Source organism: Gossypium hirsutum, chromosome D09, assembly GCF_007990345.1.
Source record: "Gossypium hirsutum isolate 1008001.06 chromosome D09, Gossypium_hirsutum_v2.1, whole genome shotgun sequence".
NCBI lineage: Eukaryota > Viridiplantae > Streptophyta > Magnoliopsida > Malvales > Malvaceae > Gossypium > Gossypium hirsutum.
Window position 1 is genome coordinate 39,806,857 of NC_053445.1, and position 21,418 is coordinate 39,828,274.

Below are 21,418 nucleotides of genomic sequence, written 5' to 3' on the forward strand. Positions count from 1 at the left end.
GACACAAGTCGTGAGCATGAAAATTGCGTATGACACGTTTTGGTTAATAACAAAATAAATATTCAGATAGATCAACTTCTATGGGGTCGATCCTACTTCCTATATAGCTCATTTATATTCCGTTCAAGTGTAGAATTTTATATTTTATGGATTCGACACCTATCAAAATTTGACACTATCTAATTTTGTGTTTTCTTTATGACTAAATCTGAATGTGCAAATTGCTCTAAGCATATGATTTAGAAAGTGAGATTACTCGTGTCTTAAGAAAGAAAGAAAAAAAACAAGAAGAAAATTGAAAAATCTGATGAGTTTTACTATTGCTATGAATTATCAATCCTTTAGGTTTATATATGCTTACCCAATGAGAGTACATGAGATAAATATATCTTCTATGTAAAGTAAATTTAGTGATATTGCTAAATATGATGTGTTGGCACATAATATATTATACTGATTGTGATATGTCGTTGCTACACCTAATTATGTTGGTGTCATATTGACTTGTGAAATTAATTTGGTCAACTACTTTAGATGTAATATAAATATATAACAGTTGAAAATAATAAACAGTGTGTTTTAAAATAAAAAATATATAAAAAATATTAAAATAAAATTTTAGTTGAGTAATTTAATTAGCGGGATATTCATATTTTTATTTAGATAAAGAGAGGCTAAAAGTAGGATCGAAAAAATATTTTCATATTTATTCTTATCTTCTAATACCAATTCAATTAAAGTTTTAACCAGATCATAATTTTATAATAGAAAATTAATAAAAAAAGTAAGAAGAAGAAAATTTTAATTTGGACAACGAAAGGTCATTGTCATACCTGCTATAAATATTTTACATCACATTTCGCCCTCTCTTTCTCTGTGTCAACACTAAAATATAGAGCTCCTCGAACCAAAAAAACAGAGCTCTCAAAATCTCACCAAACTAGTATTTCCAAAAACTCGCTAAAATCTTTTTTGTATAGTAGTATTTTCAACATTAATTTTTTTGCTTTACTAAAAAATTAGTTGACATGACTTCCTTTGTTCGCCGTTTAACGGTCGGTTCAACGATACCCCACGTTCCGGTTCATCATCAGAAGTTTAAACCAACGATTGAGATTCCTGCCTTCCCTCTGTTGCCTCACAATAACCAACGGCCGTTAGGAATCGCTCTGAGATCGAGAAAGTATTGGAGAGTGGAGGCAGTGGGGCCGGTTGGAAGATCGGAGGGCGGAGATGGCACGAAGAAGGCAGGAGGGGGACCAGGACCAGGCCCATGCTCGTATTCATTGGGGGACCGGACGACCGAGGTAGAGAGGAGAGAGAGAAATCGGACGGTGGAGGTGGTGGTTGCAGCGGGGGTGACGGTGGTATTGGGAGTAGGGAATCGGGTGCTGTATAAGCTGGCTTTGGTTCCTCTCAAGAATTACCCTTTCTTTCTGGCTCAGCTCGCCACATTCTGGTACCCAAAAACATCTCATTATTGATTCGCATTTTATTTTTTTATAATTATTCTTCCTTGTTTATAATTTATTTTTAAAATTTTACTACTATCAGAGCGTTTTTTGCCATTTCCAGTTTCCACCGTGATAAAATTTTTAACCTCAATTTTTTAGTACATATTTAATTTTCCCTTTCCTCGCAGCCTAGGGGCCAAGCCTTGTTATGGTTTTCTAATGCTCAATATTATCCTGTAAAAAACATTTTTTCCCTTTTTTGTGTTCTGTTTTTCCTTTTTTTAGTGCCCGCTTGGCAACAGCACACTGAAAATTACTTTTCGAAAATATAGTAACTTTTAGCATCTATTTATATTTTTTCAGCCATTCTTTTTAGAATTGAATTTAATATAAATATTTTTGTATCTTTCCTTCTTTTTTTTTTCTAAGATAGTATCAATTTGTTTATTTATTTTGATTCATATAGGCGTCAGGAAGGAACCTAATAGAGACCTGAAAATAAAATATCATGACGAATATTTTATAGGCAAAACTAAGTTGCTTTTGGTTTCTGCTGGATGGGAAGCGGCCGAAAACCATAACGGAAATGTCGTCTAGTAAAGCGTGCCGTTCCCAAATCAATTTTCCCGATTCATCTACTTTTCAACGTCCACCGTTTTTTCTTTGGTCCCAATGTTTAGTTTTCACCCCAAGCAAAAAAAGTTGCCATCCCATCAAAAGATATATGACAAAGAATAAAAAGAGCAAGACACTACTCATGTTGTGTATATATTTATATAGGTGAAAGTAGTTGCAAAGTCTTTTTATTAGGATTGAATGAATTAATTTCTCTATTATTAAATTTATTAATTTATTTTTTGTACTAATAAAAGGAATTAAATAAGATCAAATCATAATAGAATTAACATTTTCTGAAAATTATTATTATTTATTTGCATTTCAACTCTCAACAAAATATAACTTTGTTAAATAGTAAATGATATTCCACCTAAGAAAAAATAGTAAATGATATTAAATTTTAACTCTGTTAAAGTTTAGCTTTATTTGATTATTTTTAATAGTATAGGGACTAATTTAATCTGTTCTCTATAATTGAGGGACTTGCCAGGCACATTCAACTAAAAATCCTACACATTTGAATAGTAGTAACTAGCTGAAAATTAGGGATAAAAAAATAATAGATCAGGTCTCAACCCCTAACCCGCACTTTGATAAAAGATAATAAATTCTACACACATATATATTTTTTTGAGAAGACTTGAGGCATACTGTTAAATTATAATCTAGGGTGTTTTTTCAGCGACCATCATTAGTGGCTTACAGACTCTTGGTAAATCATTTAGATGTGGCCTTTTATACCCACTTAAATTGATTAAGGAATATTCTTTTTAAGAACAATGATGGATTTAGCTTAGAATCTAAATTATATGCAAGACTATACAAGTTGCATGATTGACCCACTTGTGCACGGCTTTGGTTTGTTCGTAAGGAAAATGCGGTAACTCTTACTACCTTTGGCTGGTTTTCTAAGCTCGAAAAGCTTCGGTCGTGTGAAATTAATACTATCTATATATATATGTGAATTTCATAAGACAACCAGTGAACTTGTAAGAATACTATTTTAGAATACTATTGTTATGTATGCTCTTTGTAGCATCTTTTGTGCATTATTCAAAGTTTCTTATTCTTAATCTTCTTGTTTATAAATATTGAAGTTAAGGGGATAAAAATAATTAATAAAAATGAGAACAACAACAAAATAGAATTGGCAAGAAAATCAAGTGGTGGGTTTGAATGAAACAGAACCCATAGAACATAGAAGGTATCATAATTAGTCAAAAACAAATATTGTGGAGACAATCGATCACTCTTTGATTTCCATTATAGAAAAAGGGTTGATATGATATCATCAGCGGGATTTCTTGAAGTTGTGGTGGGTCAAGGTGGTGGCTTTAGCTTTATGTTTAGACACTCGGCCTCGTCTTGAGTAGCTTTTTTCTTTGGCTTTTGGATTTCTACATAGCATATTCTATTTTGTTAACTTTTTAATAAATGTAGCCATCACTCTTTGTTCATGTAGAACAATTACCTTTTTCTTAACTTCTGTAAAAAATTCTAAGTAATTCTTCTTTTTCAATGAAAACATATATTTATGTTAAAGATTTTGTTTCTAATTACTCATAAAATAACTTTTATGTATGTGGGAAAAAAACAATTGGATGTAGATCTTATATCACTGATATTAAATTTCTTCAAGTTGATCTAGTGTTTCATGGGTCCCATTATCACCTTTTAGAAGGATGGTATCATTGTTCATACTCATTTAGATATTAAAATTTAAAAGGAAAAACATCTAAGATATTAAAACTGCACATAGTTTTATATCACTGTTATATTATATAATTTATAGATTTTAAATTTGCAGATTGTAAATGCAACTACATTAGAATGTATATAATCTATAACATACATAAAAGCATTAGTTTGGATAAACTTTTGAACTAACCAATATATCTTTTATTGCCTATTATATTACTAAATTTGTATTTTTAAATATATTTTTATTATTTATAAAGATTTGTCACATTTATATATAAGAATTTTGATCTTATTAAATTTTTTGGTTAGCTGAATTTATTTAATAAAAATATTTATCATATTTATAAAGGACCTTTATTAAATAATTTATATAATTACACATAAAAGGTTAAATTTATATCGAATTATTTTATGTTAAAAATATCACTTGTTCATTAAATAAAAAAAGAAAACAGAAAATAGATAAATTATTTAGTTTTAAATATAAAAATTTAATTATAATGCATTTTAATTATTTATAAAGATTTCTTGCATTTATATATAAGAATTTTGATCTTATTAAAATTTTTGGTTAACTAAATTTAATTAATAAAAATATTTATCATACTTATAAATAATAATTCTGATTCTGATAAAAGAAATTTTTTTTTTAACTTTAAAGACATTTATTAAATAATTTATATAGTAACACATAAAAATGTTAACATTTAGAAGTATTTTATATTTAAAATATTACTTTTTCTTTAAATAGAAAAGAAAAAAGAAAAAAGAATTTAGTTTTAATATAAATAAATATTTTAGGCATTAAAGGAAGAAAAATAATCTATATAAAGAAATATAGCTACTAAACAGAAGATTCTACAGCAAAGTTTTTAAAATTTCAATAATCTGTCAATATATCTTATTATTTATGAAATCCTAAATTAAATATTAAATTGAAGATCTTGCACAGTTTAGAATTTAATTAATTTGGTAAATAACTTTTGAATAATGAATTAAATAAATGCTTATTCTGAAAAGAGGTCTAATGTTTTGGATAAAAATATACTGGTACTAATATGAAGCACTTGTTCTTGTATTAACTGTCAAAGAACCCGATACCTTACTAGAAAAAAGGCAGTCTGACTTTGAATGTATCGAGCTTTACTCAAACTCAATTTCTCTGAATGTATGGACCTTGAGTAGTTTTGAATCTATGTCTAAAGCTTCTATTTTCTCAAAAACCTCTCCTTTTTAAGTTTGAAGGGTTTTATCCCCATGAAATTTTAACAGTTTCTTTGGGGCTATAAATGTACATTTCTCAAAAGTTTCTTGTTCTTCATATGCTAGATGAATTAAAGCTGCTGAATTTTGTTACTGGTTGATTCCATTAACTCAAGAGTGCACAGATACTTGTTAGTTGGGAATTTTGTTCCAGCCTAATACCTCTCTCACTCTTGGTTTGTCCAGGTATGTGCTTGTATACTTTTCTGTATTGTATCTCCGGTATCATGCTGGCATAGTTACAGATGAGATGCTTTCCATGCCAAAAGCTCCATTTCTTGCTGTCGGCCTTTTGGAGGCTCTTGGTGCTGCAACTGGAATGGCAGCTGGAGGTTAGCTCATCATACTCAGATGCCTTTGAATGTTGTCTCCTAACACACTGATATTTCTAGGGCATCTTTGCATGGTGATTTTGAAGTATGTTTGTTCGTGTAAAATGAATTCTCTTTCCATTCAGAAAAATGAGCCTCCAACTGTGGGATCTTTTTGTTACTATTCGTTATTAGGCCTCTTTTCCGTTGGGATCTTTTTACCTCTTGGCAGAGATGGCTCTGTACTAATGTAGGTGTTAGAAGCTATTAGAGTTTCAAAAAATTTTAATTACTTGATGCTAATTTCTTAATATTGTATAAATGTTTCTGTTTCTTGCTTCTAGTCTGTATACATGAATTTGTTGGAGTAAATGATAGGAGTATTATATTGAACTTTTGTATACTATTTTTTTTCTTTTGACATTTTTCTCCAACTTTGTACAGCAATTCTATCTGGGGCTTCTATTCCAATTTTATCTCAGGTGAGAAACATTTATTGCTACTGCTCAACATTAAATATAACTGCCATGGTGTCTGTATTAGGCCATTTTTTTCTTCTTCTTTCTCAAGTATAAATTGCTATGGCCAAAACAAGGCAAGATAGTAAATGGAAAGCTTTTTCAGAGAAATAGTATTTGAAAACAACCAAATAGATTTACACATGTTAAAAAAACTGAATAATCTGCTGATTGCCTTTTCTATTAGGGTTGAGTTGTAGTGGGTTTTAGGCTCCAAATTTTACTTTGAGGATTTTATAAAGAATGCAACTGGATGAGTTCAACTATCACACAATTCAAAACCTGCTCAAAGTTGTTGGCCAGAAATGCTTTGAATGAATATAACATGTTTTCATTTTATGTTCAACTAAAACAATAGTTGATTTTGGTGTAATAAACTAATAATTTGATTATTTCATGTTAAAGATTTTTATTTAGTGATTCTTATCTAGCTCATTAGAGCTTGTGACACCAACCATTTTAATGTATAAGCACTGAATTAGTTACTTTGGTCTATGACTTCTACAGACATTTCTTGTGTGGCAAATTCTCCTCTCCATTATCTTTCTTGGAAGGAGATATAGAATAAACCAACTACTTGGATGCTTTCTTGTGGCTGTTGGTGTAATTATATCCGTAGCAAGGTAACTTACAATGGTTGTGATTTCTATTGTATGATACATTACAAATTCTATTGGTGCAACTTCTAGTTGCCTCCTAAGCTACCTGGTAGAGGCCCTAAAACTGAATTAGAGCTGAAATCTCTAGGAAAGAGGATTTGATTGAGTTATTTAAACATGACCAATAATGCTGTTTCTATTGGATTTAATTACAGTTAATCTCATAAAAGTAGCATGGTCCTGGTCTAGCTTCATGGAGAGAGATTGGTTTTTGAAGACTTGGTCTTCAAAACTCTTGTAAGATGATTAAAATAGAACAATGAAAATGTTTTAGGAGTAGGAGTGAAAATTCGACATATGATCGTTCTCAGTTGTCTTCTTTTATGGTCACTTTGGAAGTTGCAGGTCTATGTTTTAGCTTGCAGTACAACCATTATAGCTATGAAAAATGACACTGTTTCCAATCGTAAATTGAATCATTCATTACTGATTAGTGACTTTTTCCTGAAGGTTTTAATCAATCAGAGTGAATAGTCTTCTTGTATCATTTTACAAGAAAATTAAACTGATTATGATTAAAACGTCAGAAAAAGAAACATTTAATATGACATTTTCGTAGAGAAGTAAAAAGGAATGAATAATGCGGAAGGAGAAAATCAGAAGCTTTATGTGCATTTATTGAATCATAAGCATCCTTTTAAATACATGAGTATAACAACTCTAATTGAGTTTCCTAAAGAGTAGGAGGTTTTTAAAGCATCAGCGAAAAAAAAAAAACCCAGTAGGACATTAAAAAAAAACCAGCAAAAATAGTAAAAGAGGTACCACGTAAGCACAGTTGGTACACCCTCTTGATGTTAGGTGATGTGCAACAACACCTAATTTTTAGAGATGGCAAGTGAAAGAGGGCCTAGGAAGTTGAGTTTGTTTATCTTCAAAATGATCAACCTTGTGGTTGAGCCATAAATACTTTTTGTCTAGGCATACTTGAAGCAAGTGTTGTTAACATCTGGTTGGTGAATCTTCTAAAATAAGGGGTCCTCTTATAATCATTCGTTTTTCAACCTTGGTGAATTTCTCCTCTCTACCCGTGTTTTTTCCCTAGAAGGATTTCCAAGTAAAATCTATGTGTTATTATTTTTCTTTTCTTATTGCTTTGCGATCCTTCTATCGCCATTATCGATGTTTATTATAACATGAACAATAATGGTGAGACAACTTGTAATATGGTTGGTTTAATGAATGAGCTAAAGGTATCATGAAAATCTATGCCAGGGTGTCGGGTAAAGCTTTTGGCAGCTAGTCGAGCCTTTTAATGATTGGTGTTTCCATCAGCTTTCTTCTTAATCCTGCGGAGCCATTTGGAATCAATTATGTCTTGGGGTACTAGTTCCCAAGTTTGGTTCTGAATTGAAGCATCAAAGTTTGATTTCATTGCATCTCTCCACTTTGGGTATTTATTTGCTTGCTTGGAGGTGGTGGTTTGAAGAAACTTGAGTTAGATAGTCAAAAGACATACAAGGTTTGAAATTTTGGTTTTGGGACCTGTCATACGTGTGAGGAAGAGCAAAAGGTTGAGAAGGGCTGGCTGGAGGAGGGAGAGGGTCAAGTGGTGGGGTAATAGGATGAAGGTGTGGGTCCAATGATGATGTTTGGACGTGGGGTGGTTCACACCTAAAGGTAGAAAGAGTATTGGTTGACATAGGTGGGTTGTGATGTGGCGTGAGTTGATGTACTAGAGGTGGGGGATTTTTTGGTGAAAAGGTGGAAGTTGTAGTGAATTGAAGAATACTTGATATCTTATCTTGTGTTTGCATTGCGGGAATTGCCAAATGACCTTGCTGATTGTTGAGGTTCTGGATGCACTGGTATAGGGAGGGAGACTTGAGATGGTTGGCGGAGTAGATGAAAACTTGATAGAAGATTAGTGGCGAATTTCCCACATGATATTTGTTAACTTTTTTTAAATTAGGAAAAAAAAGAAGATTTTTTTAATGGGAAAATATGCTCAATATTTAACATCTTTTGAAATATATAATTTGGATTGGACCAGGTCAGAACTTAGATGAGAGTAGTGGGTTGTAGAGAAGCCTAAATAGACACATTTAGTGGGTTTGGACTTACGTTTATGATTTGTGTAAGGCTTGAGCCAAGGATAACATAGACGACCAAATGTTTGAAGTGAGTGGTAATTGGACATTTCACCAAAATGTTTTTGGAAAGATGATTTTTAAAGTAGTTGTAAGACGATTAACGAGATATACAATACGGTGACATGCAAATGACCAAAAGGATGATGGTAGCGATGCTTCATGTAAAAGAGTTTTAGCTATTTCTATGATGTGCTTATGATGTCTTTTTGTTAGAGAAACTTGTTAAGGGGTATATGGGGGAGATATCAGATGCTTGGTGCTGTTTGATTGAAGATATGACTCGAAGCTTTTATATTCACCCCTTCCATTGAAAACCTTTTCCATTGGTGGGGTGAATTTCTGAAAGATGGATTTGATTTCACTTTTATTTTGAAGTGTAAACAACCAAATATATTTGGTACATTGGTCTAAAAAGTTCCAATAATATAGTTTTTTTATCAATAAAAATGAAAAATGAAGGTCCTCGTAAGTTACTAAACAATGTTTTTAGGGGAGCATCACTGGACTGAGTTAGTTTATTAGAAAGAAATCGATGAATTTTACTGGAACAGCTTGAATGTAGAAAGTAATTTGTGTTCGCGAACAAAAAGGAGAGAAATCTTCTTCAAAATAAAATTGAGAGCTTGGAAATGAGGATGTCCTAGATGATGATGCCAAACATAAACAGGTACTTTGGTAGTGGTGCAATGGCAGTATGTAAGGATGTGGAGTATTTTTTTATTCCGGTTGCACCCTAGTGGAATCTGTGTTCGCAGGTCCTTCACATGAAAATGTAAAAGAAAGAATTCAATAGAAGTTGAGTTATCTTGGCAAAATCTAGAAACAAAACAAGATTTTGCTTTACAGCAGGCACAAAAGATTGTTAAATAGCCTGAAAACATTACTTGATGCATTTAACTTAGTAGAATCTGTGTAAGTAATGGGAATTGTTTTACCATCTCCCATTGATATTTTGTCATGGCTAGTATGCTCCTGAAGGTTGTGAGGTATCATGGTGACTGACGGTTGGTGCCTGAGCCCAAGTTCCATGTGTTGGCATCCAATTGAAGATCGGAGGCAAAATTGGCTTTTATTGCTAAATGGTTATGGATCCTGAGCGACCTAGCTTGCAATATGACTTCTCTGGTTGCAAAGTTTGCAGTGAATGAGGTGTTGGGACAATAAGACTGCCAGTTTTGTTGGTTGTTGGAGTTGGTGGATCAAGGCATTGAGGAGCGTGGGTTTTGGTTAAGTGTGAGTTGCCGGTTGTTCTGATTGATTGGCTAGAAGAGGGGTGTTTTTTTTTTGTGCGGTGACAGCAATAATGAGAGAAGATGGTTTGTGAAGATCTTGATGTCTGAGGAAAAGCTCGTGATTAGTGAGCTTGTGCAATGGAAATCTCAGGATATTCAGGGCCAATATGCTTCTTCAGCTACAGGAGAACCAACAACTTTGAAAGCATCAGCAAATGATTGAATCTTTTGTAGATATTTTGCAGTTGACTTGACTCTGGAGAGGTTAAAACTGGCTTTGACAATCTGCAACGGGTGGGTCTGCTGAAGCCATGATGGCTTGTTAAATCAACTGGTCTTGAAGAAACTTAACATGTTAGTTGGGGTTGTGAGTTTCAATATTGATGAAGCTGGCTTTTGCTGTCAAGATGACTGAGTAGCACAACAAGCTGAGCTTTCCAGGTAGCGAAGATAATACTACCTTGCAATTTAATGGGTAGTTGGGTTAAATTGAATCACTTGGATGGTGGAAGAGGCAACGGCTGCCATTAAAGTTAACAACAGTGGTCAGGTTAGTGGCAGTCATGTAGTAGGTAGAGGAATTGGTGATGACCGAGAAAAGAGTGAAAAGGAAAACAGGGTCAGACTCACTAGAGTTCTAGCAATACTCTGATACCATGTGGATAAGTAGAAATGAATGAATACTGCAGTAGGAGAAAATCAGAAACTGTCTGCATTTATTGAATCATAAGCATCCTTTAAAAACATATATATAACAACTCTAATTGAATCTCCTAAACTTTGTAGGAGATTTAAAAAATGGAATCAACAGAAATAGGAAATCAGTAGGATATTTAAAAAATAATAACAGCAAAAACAGTAAAGGATCAGAGCCACGTAGTACAATGGAAATGTGCATTAATAATTTCCTGGTAGTGTCACTACTGATTGCCTCTTCCCCCATTCATAAGGCCATCTAAACTAGCTAATTGGTCTTTCTTTTAGCATCTCAATAATTATATTAGTTTAGTGTCATCTTTCATATGAATCTACTAATTTGAAGGCAAAACTGCATTTATTTGCAGCATAATTATATTAAGTTCAAATATTACAAATATAAGTTTTATTAGTTTCAGTCATGGTGATTTGAGACACAGTAGCTTCCTTTTTATAATGTGTAACCTAACAATTTTCTCATAATGGTTGTTCCTCTACCAGACATTGAGAATTTGACTTGTTGCCTGTGTTTACTTCTGCAGTGGATCCAGCAGTGGTCATCACTGAAGGAAGCTGGCATGTTTTGGGTTTATTGATGATAGTTTCCTTTTTATTTCAAGCGGGCTGATACTGTTCTGAAGGTTGTGGCTTCTTACTGAAACCGAAGTATCTAACCATTTCCAAGTTCTACTATAATGCTTTCTTCTAAGAGGTGATATTTTAATCATTTGCAGGAAGTGATCTTTTTGGATGCTGCACAGCGATTAAAAGTACGATGTTTACTGTTGAATGTTTCCTATCTCTTTGGTCAAAATGAACTTAAAGTCGAGAGGTATATTTCTGTGAGTTTCTGCATTGTATTAAAGATCATTTCTTGTATTTGTTGCAGGTGGTTCAATAGATCTATTTGTTGTAATTCCTATGGATCTGCATTTCAAGTAAGTACTGTGTATCGTATAGTGTTAGGTTCTGTGGCAATTTTTGTTTGCAGTCTGCTCTTTAATGCTCTTTTTTATTACGGATCTTGGCTGGATTTTGATGTGATTGTAACATGTTTAGTGCAGGCATTGTTCATTTGCCTGCTTCTACCCTTTTTATCAAAACTTTGGGGTATCCCATTAGCCAGCTTCCAAACTATCTTAAAGATGGTGCAGCTTGCTTCTTGAACATTGGTGGCACTTTATCAAGCAGTAAGCATTAATTGTTCATATCTAGTATCTGTTGTATTGGTTGACTGATTCTGTTCTGGGTAGTGTCAGCAATGATTTGCGTTTCAAATGTTAGAAGGAATAATTTCCATGAATCTGCAAAGAAACTGCGTATCTAATACGTCATGCAAGAAATTTAGACATTTTCGAAAATTTACTAGATTCTTGCACTAGTAGAGGGCTTGGATTGCGCTTATGAGCTCAAATTTCGAAAGGGGGATATTGTTGCTCATACATAAGAAAAAAAGAATTGATGGAAGTTCTATTTGTTGCTTATATAGTTGGCTTGCTATTGAGATTATCCATTCAGTTTTTACATGAAGTCCTATGGTGTGACTGGATTCTGTCTTGAATGGAGCAAGTGATTGATTTAGTTAGTTTGAACTTTCTGTGGCCACAGGATGTGATGGTGCACCACTACTGCCCTTGCTGTTTGTTATTGTGAACATGGGTTTTAACATATCTTTGCTACATCTTCTCAAGATTTCTTCTGCTGTGGTTTCTTCACTTGCATCCACTTTTTCGGGTATGTCTTTGTTTTTTCTTCTTTTATCCTTTTCTTCTTTATCTTCTCAACATAACATGCATGCATGCACGCATACATACTGCCCCAATCGATTTGATAGTGTTAAGTGCTAGAAGATAATTTCATAAAATCTGATTTGCCTAACAGTAAACAAGTCCCAGCATGCTACTCCAAGTAGGAGCTTTTCTTTCCCAGGAAAACATGATTAATAATACGCTGTCGGTTTATATAAATGCAGTGCCTATTTCAGTCTATGTATTCACGTTGCCGCTGCCGTATCTCGGTGTTGCATCGTCGCTTCCAACTGGTTTTGTAGCAGGAGCAATCATCCTTGTTACAGGGTTGCTTATTTATGCTTGGACACCATCTGGTTCAACCGCGGCCCTGCCCTCACCCTCCAACTAGAATTGATATCCATAGTTATCACCAATGGCATTTATGAAGAGCAAAATAAAATCAATAACATCATATCATATCAAGTAAAGCCAGAGCAAGCCTGAACCTCCAATGTCTGAATTACGGGAAGAGGAGATGTTGCTTTGTATTTGTAGGCTCCTTTGTTGTAAAATGTTGGTGTGTGTGCATACTTGTATGCAAGTTGAGTTGAAAATTAAAAAAAGAAAAAGAAAAAGAAATTTACAACAAAATTCTAGAATGCTTATAATGTGATCCCATAGGATTGTCTTTGTTTGTTGTTTATTTGTTTTCTCATTTTTCTTAATGTTAACGACATTTTTAAATATTATATATATAAAAAAAAAAGAAAATAAATGAACAAGCAATTAAGGGACGTCACTGAATAGGAAAATCTGGTCTCCTAATTTTGGAGTTTTACATGTAGAATTTTGTGCATCTAAGAAAAAACATAAAATTTTAATTATACCGTTTCTATTTAACCTTTTAATTGAAAATATTAAACATAATTGTCTGTTACTATCAAATAATATAATGCATTAATTACACGATACCTAAAAATATAAAAGCACCATAGAATACAATTTATTGAATTTGGTTACGCTTGAAAGCAATTAATAATATTTTTAATATCTAAAATAATATTTATATATTTTAAAATCAAAATCAAATCAAACAACTAATGCAAATCACAAAACATCCTTCTAGTCTTAATCTAGTTTGAGTTCAACTATTGTTTTATTGTTTGATTTAAGAGTGCATACAAAATATTTTTATTTGCAAATTACTCGAGTTTAAGGCTCTATTTGTTTCACTGAAAAATAGTTTCCGGAAAATGACTTCTGAAAAATAAATATTCTCTAATATTTGGATAAATCTGTGTAAAATATTTTCTGCTATTGATATATTCTCAAAAATATTTCATAATTTTTTTAACGAAACAAATATACATTTGAGATTTATGATTGGTAGTGGATTGATTAACAAGGTGACGTTAAGGTGAAATTATAGTAAATAATGAACTTTATGATGTTAAGGATTAATTTGTAAACTTGTGAAATTTATAATTGAAACAAGAGAAGTGATATGCATGAAAATATGTTATGTGAAATAATATATTATAATAAATTATTTTATAAAGTACCTATATGGTGAAAAATAAATTACATGACAATAGAAATTAAATTGAAAAATGTACAAAAATTTAATGTGAAACAATTTAATATGTGAATAAGGAAATTATGATAAAAGTTTAATGAATGTTTTATGAGATATGAAATATGCATAAAGTATTGTAAATGTGAAATTATGGAAAAATGTGGAATTTTTATGATGATGAGAGCTAAATTGTTAAACTTGAGAAAATATGTGGATGAAATAGAAAGTGAAATACATGGAAATTTGATACGTGAAATAATAAATTGAGATAAATTATGTGATTAAAGTGTAACAATAAAGAAAATAATTAATTAATGAATATTGAACTTTATGAGAAAAATGGACTAAATTAAAGAGTTATGAAAGTTTATACGAAAAATATTTTATTAGTGAAGGAATGTAGTAGAGATTGTAATACCTTGGTGCTTTGACTCGATGTTTGAGTCAAGTATGGGGTGTTATGGGAATAAGAAGATAATTTTACGTTGACCATCTTATTTACATGAAACAAACATTGGAAAATGTTGAAAATATTTTCGTAAAAACTTTTATGTTAAAACTAATAGAGTTTAATTTTAAAAAAATCAAATTTTCGAGGGACTTGAAGTTAAATATCTTATTACTTAAAATAATTACGAATTTTATTTTTAATTTATGATTAAAAATTCCAATATAAACTCTAGGTTGGTACATAAATTAATAAAATATGAAAAGAGTAGCTATTTTTCGTAAGTAAAAAAACTGAAAATTAAAAAAGAAAACGATGGTAAGTTGAAGTCGAAGTTTTAGAACCTCGAATCTCGATACAAGTTGGGAGTGTTTTGTGGAGCAATAAAAATAAAGGTGGTCGCCGCTCTATTTCACCCCACGAGCTCTCCCACTGAGAGCAATATCCACCAAAATTTTTTTTCCCTCTTTCTCTGTGTTTGAGTATCTCATTCTCATCTCATCTCATCACTTCACTTTATTTGTTTTTATTCGAAATATTTTCTCTAGATTTTGAGGATTCACTTCGGCTTTCTCTTCTGTTTTTGCTTCTTTGATTCAGCTAATAGGTGCGTTACTATAAAAGTCCCTGCTTTGTTTTCTCTTGCCATACCTGTTTATCTATCGGGTTTTTATCCATGGTTTTAAACTTTAACTAATTTAAAAAAAATTGTTGATTAGATAAATTTAGGTTATCTGATCATTGAATCTATATGTTGTTGGGCTGCACAGAAAAAAAAAACTTGAAATAGGTTACTTAGTACTAGTTAAATCGGGCTTGATTTTAGATAAATCTAATTATTATCTTTAAGCATGATATGTTCTAATACTTTGATTTAAGCTGTTGATGTATGTATTCTGACTATGGAATATCTTGTTCAAATATTCTACAAAGAAGCTAATTAGGAGATTCTGCAATTGTTGATGGTAATTGGAATTTAAGAATATAGGCTTAAGGTTTGGGGGTTTTTTAGTTGACCTTTAGAATCAAATAAAAAGGTTACTATTAGTTTGTTAGGGCCTGTGATTCTTTTAGCAACACAATAGTAAATAATAACGTTAAGATTTGTAGCATTTGAATGACATGTCCATGTTCTTGTTCTAGTAAATTTAGCAGTGAACTAGAAAGAAAGAGCAAAGCAGTCCAACAAACATACATTAGGCAATGGTGCTGGATTTATCTACTTATTAATTTTTTTAACGAAGTTTCATTTCAGTTTCTATTAATAGCTTTTTCTTTCTAATAACTTTTCTGGCAGCGAAAAGAATATATTAAAAGAAGTTATAAAAACAATAGCAAAGCAACAATAAGATTGAGCTTATTTGAATAAATCTTTTCTGTTCATGTTGATTTAAGCAGAGTAATTGTTGTGATGGGCAAGAAAAAAGCAAAGAGGAGAGTGGTGCTACTGCAAAAGTTAAGGGAGGCCAGCAAAGATGTGAAAAAAGAGAAAACTCTCTGTTTCAGCTATGCTTGCTAGCATGGACCAGAAACTGATAATAAACCAAAGAAGGGGGTTTCCTCTTCTGCAAAACCCAAGGCGAAAGGCCCAAAGGTTTCATCTTATACTGATGGCATTGATCTCCCACCCTCAGATGAGAGAGGAGCAGGAGGAGTATGCCTCTGAGGAAGAGCAAACACAGTCCAATAGACACCAAAGGCAGGGCTTGAGCCTCTTGAAACCTCTATAAGTGAAAGGAACAGAAGAAGCGTGAAAAAAGGAAATGCTTGCTGCAAGCTGCTGAACAGGCGAAACTGGAGGCCTTAGAGATGATCATGATGCTTTCACAGTGGTTATTGGTAGTCGAGCTTCTGTCCTTGATGGTGAGGATGAAGCAGATGCTAATGTCAAAGACATAACTATAGACAATTTTTCTGTATCGGCTCGTGGAAAGAGCTTCTAAAGAATGCCTCAGTTAAGATATCACATGGTAAAAGATATGGTTTGTTGGACCAAATGGATGGGCAAGTCTACCTTGTTAAAGCTTCTTGCATGGAGAAAGATTCCAGTTTCGAAAAATATTATGTGCTTTTGGTTGAACAGGAGGTTGTTGGTGATGATAGAACTGCCCTTCAGGCTGTTGTTTCTGCTATGAAGAGCTACCTTAGGCTTCGAGAAGAAGTTACAGCCTTACAAAATTCGTCTTCTGTAATGGAGGAGAGGATGACAGTGATCTTAATGGGGATGATGCAGGAGAAAGGCTTGCAGAACTGTATGATAAGTTGCAGATCTTGGTTCAACGCTGCTGAAGCACAGGCATCTAAGATTTTGCAGGGTTGGGTTCACCAAACAAATGCAAGGTCGTCCACTCGGTCTTTAGCGTGCTGAGGATAAATATCACTAGCTAGGGCACTCTTTGTGCAACCAACACTTCTGTTACTGGAATAACCAACTAACCACCTTGACCTAAGCTGTCTTTGGTTAGGAATATTTATTTCGCTGAAAAAAACATTGGGTTTTTCTCATGATCGAGATTTTCTTAATACTGTTTGCACTGATATTATTCATCTCCATGATTTCAAGCTCCAGTTCTACCGTGGAAATTTTGATGATTTTGAATCAGGTATGAACAGCGTCGTAAAAGATGAATAAGAAGTTTAAAATTTATGAAAAGCAGTAAAAGCTGCAAAAAGGTCAGGGAATCGAGTTCAACAGAGAAGGTAAAAGATCGAGCGAAGTTTGCAGCAGCAAAAGAAAGCAGCGAAGAGCAAGGAAAGGGCAAGGGCAAGATTGATAGGATGAAACTCCAGCTGAGGCCCGAAGAAGTGGGAGGATTACAGTGTGGAATTCCACTTCCCTGAGCTACTGAACTAACTCCACCCCTTTTGCAGATAATAAATGTAAGGCTTAGTTACCCTAACCGGAGGATTTCAGGCTCTCAGATGTTGATGTGAGGTATTGATAATGGGGACTCGGGTTGCCATTGTTGGGCCTAATGGAGCTGGTAAATCTACTCTTCTTGACCTGATGCTGGTGATCTAGTTCCAACAGAAGGTGAAGTACGGAGGAGTCAGAAATTGAGGATTGGGAGGTATTCGCAACATTTTGTTGATCTACTAATTATGGAAGGGACGACGCCAGTGCAGTATCTGCTTTCGTCTTCATCCAGATCAAAGAAGGACTTAGCAAGCAGGAGGCTGTTCGTGCAAAACTTGGGAAATTTTGGACCTTCCCAGCCATAATCACCTCACTCCAATTGCAAAATTATCTGGAGGACAGAAAGCTCGAGTTGTCTTCTACATCAATTTCCATGTCAAAACCTCACATATTGCTGTTGGATGAGCCCACAAACCATTTGGACATGCAAAGCATAGATGCACTAGCTGATGCGCTTGATGGAGTTTACTGGTGGAGTAGTCCTGGTAAGTCATGACTTCAAGGCTCATACACTGTCTGCGAGGTGAAGAGAAGAGTCAAATTTGGGTAGTAGATAATGGGATGTGAACACTTCCCCTGGTAGTTTTGAGACTACAAAGAAAAGCTGCAAAGCAGAGATTAGAGCAGAGGTTGATGATTGATGGTATTGGATTTTCCCAACAAAAAATGAAAAATTATAGTTAACCATATAAATGCATTAGACCTGCATTGGTATGATGTTCACCCGTATCGAGGGCTTGTTGAAATTCAGAGACTAGAATTTTGCATTGTTACACTAGGAATAATGCAAGTTCGTGTGCGTTATTAAATTTTTGGAATTTGTATTTGTGTTGCTATGAAATTCTTTTTGAGGTTGTTATACACCTGTAATATTTTTGCCAGATTATCCAAAGAACAAAGCTGCTGTCGGCTTTAATTCCCGTTCCCCTGTTTTATAAGTTTATGATTATAGTCAAGAATGTTTCATTATTTCTGTTACATTAATTTGCGTTGTTTACAGTCATAAAAGAATGGACCAGCAAGGAATGCTGTATAGGATACTTGAAATCTGCGTTTCCCAACTGTTACTTGGGATGCTTTCAATCTCTAGTACTTTCTACGAGGAAAAACTTGTTCAAGAAAGAAGCCTAGTAGCTTCTTGAGTTGGTCCTTTTTGGCTGCCCAAAGAAGCTTTTATTACAAACCAGCCTTAGCCCTATTGCTATTTGATCCATTCCATTTTCCCTTGTGCTTGGATGGGTTTTAATGGCTCTATTCTTGTTGTTTAACATTATCAGTCAACAATGGAATGCCTGCTTGAAATATGCCTCGCCCAACCTTAGACACTGAAATTCAAGTGCAACATACAATCCATAATTATTATACTTCCATTCCTATGTGTATCTATATTATCACTTACATACATTACAAAAACGATGCATATATATATATACAGATGTTGTACCTCTTACATTTCATTTGGGCAGGGCCATTCTTTTTTTTAGCCCTTGCGCTCTGCTTTTTTTACAACACTGGCAATGCTAAAGAAAGACTCATTATGTTACATGGAACAATCAATTGGTTAAAGAAAGCCCTATAATATAGCTTTGCTTTCCCCACCGGACGAATGATGCCTATAAAAATGCTGACATCATTCAGTAGTGAGATTAGAGGGGCGGACGCCCAAATCCAAGGTTTGACTACAGCAGCTTTTAATGTAGCCGTCAAAATCTTCTTTCTTTCTTCCAAAAAAAAAAAAAAAAAAAATGCCAATATGAAAAGGAAAAATGAGAAGAATGGAATGTGAAATGAAGGGGGAGGGGGGGGGGAAGCAAAAGCAGGAATGGAGGGAGAGAATAGTACGGAGACAGGATAATGGTCGTCTGGGGGCGCTTAGGAAAAGAAGAAACAACGAGATCACGGTCATTGCCAAGGCTACGCCTAACATCAGACTTATGCTGCTTCCTGTTGGCACGAGCTTGATTGAATATCATTGAATAATCGGTGGCTCCTGCATTTTTCTGATCCCACGCTCCAAATTGAGGGACTGGCGTCCATCCTACTACATTGTTCTGCCATTCCCCATTTTAATTTTCAAATACTACTTCCCAAACATCTTAATATTTCATACTCTATTCGACAAATTCAAAATATCTAGTTATTTGTTTATATGTACGTATGAAATTTACAACTGTTATATTGAAACAAGCATTATAAGTTGTACAAATATTGAATAAGGAGTTTAGAAAATGTTGAAAAAGAAATCAAACCTTAAAGAATAGAAAATTTGAATGAAGATGATTATATTTTATATGGATATCAAAACATTAGGAATGCAGATGAAATGAAGATGATTACACAACTGTTGGTATGTAAACAAGATGTTGGGAAGTTAAATAATTACCTCTGTCTGATGAGCCATGGTGACCAGCAAAAGAATTGGAGATGGTGGGGAGCATCTCACAATAATAAATAATTTATGTTATGGGAATCAAAGGTTGCCTTAGCAGTTGGATTAAATTGAAAACAAAACTAAATAAATCATTTTTCAGTTAGAAACTGGTGGTAAGAATTATGTACTCAACTTCAATCAAGATATTGCCTAAATTAGATTAGCATTTTAGCAACAACAATATAAAATAAACATGGTAATTTAGACTTGGAATTATTTTATCGTCATTCTTATTATGATGTTTACTGTTTTTACCTCATATCATTTTCATTTTTTTTTTATATTATATATAATTAATGAGGGTTGGAAGAAGAAAATTTGAAATTGTATTTTAAGATGACGTAACGACATATGAAAATAGTGATATTATAGTTATTTTTTCGAACAATAAAATTAGTCAATTTAATGTAGGGTTTAGCCAGCTCGAAGTTCTTTTGATGATTTGGAGGTTTAATCCAATATGGAAAATAAAAATGGCATGGATGATTTTATTGGTAGGATTATAAATGATCTAGTAGAAAGAACTCGTAAAATAATTTTTCCTTGTTAATATTAAAATATATCAATCAAACAAAATCTTAATTAATTATTATCTTTATTGGAGGTTAGGATTCATTCATTATTTTTCCATTCATTGTTATCAATACAATTATTATTACTATTTAAATGTATATTTAATGGTTTAATGGTTTAAAAGACCTAACTTTTTTTGAAAAAATCAATTAAGTTCTTGCGACTTTTTCATCTAATTGAGCTCTGAACTAATAAAACTAGTCAAATAGGCTTTTGATTAATGTTGACTATTACAGCGTTGATGTGGCCGTTAACGGCATTGACATGGTATTTCGTGTCAACTATAGTTGCTGACGTGGTAGTGTCATGCCAGCAAAAAATAAACGAAATAATTTTTTTAAAAATGAAAAAAAATTAAAATATACTAAAATGAACATAAACATACGATTATCTAGATTCATTTGTTTTAAAGCTTAATTTTTTTAAAAAAATCAATATATATTTTTAAAAATTAAATAAATTTGGCACAATAATTTCATTCTTCCTCTGTTTAATATATTTTTAAGCTGTTTTCAACCTTCTTTTTACAACTTTATTTCATCAATTTCAATTTTATTTGGTTTTGTTTACTTGTGGTTTTGCATCACATGATGTGGTTAGCGCTCATCCTTTCCTCGTCTGAGTACTTTCTACATTGAATTTTTTTTATACAATATTAGAAATAGAGTATAAAATGACATTGTTCCAACCAAATAAGTGTTTAATGACAAACTTCTAAAAAAATAAATTCTCATTTATTTTGTATGTAGTTTTTTTTGAATAATCTTATTATAGGTTATAATCTTTTTTTTAACACAATGTCTAGAATTACTTATAGTTTCTTCTCAACCCATAAAAAGGGATGTCGAAACCATTTTTAAATTTTGAAAAAAAGGGATCGACTTTAAAAACAAATTTTGGAGTTGTCACCAATCTTTTTTGAGGTGTAATCGGGTCACCTAGAGATTGATCATTTTAATAAAACATTTGATTTATTAAAACGATAATTTTAGGTCTACAAGAATCGAGAAAAAGGGTTCGGGAGTCGGTTACATACGAGGAAGGGTTAGCACCCTCGTGACGCCCAAAATTGGTATCAATTGATTGTTTAATGTCCTATCGTTGAAAATTTAAAGAAAACCATTAAATACGATTCCCTCTTAAAAAAAAATAAACAATTCGAATTGGATTTTAAGATTCACTCGTTTAAAGAAATAAA

At 32.9% G+C, this 21,418-nt stretch overlaps 2 pseudogenes; both read left to right on the forward strand.

The window, feature by feature from the left end:
* The first annotated feature begins 854 nt into the window (after window positions 1–854).
* On the forward strand, window positions 855–12,684 carry LOC121220884 (protein CLT1, chloroplastic-like; annotated as a pseudogene).
* A 3,026-nt stretch (window positions 12,685–15,710) lies between these two features.
* Window positions 15,711–17,857, forward strand: LOC121220766 (ABC transporter F family member 4-like; annotated as a pseudogene).
* Window positions 17,858–21,418: the final 3,561 nt, after the last annotated feature.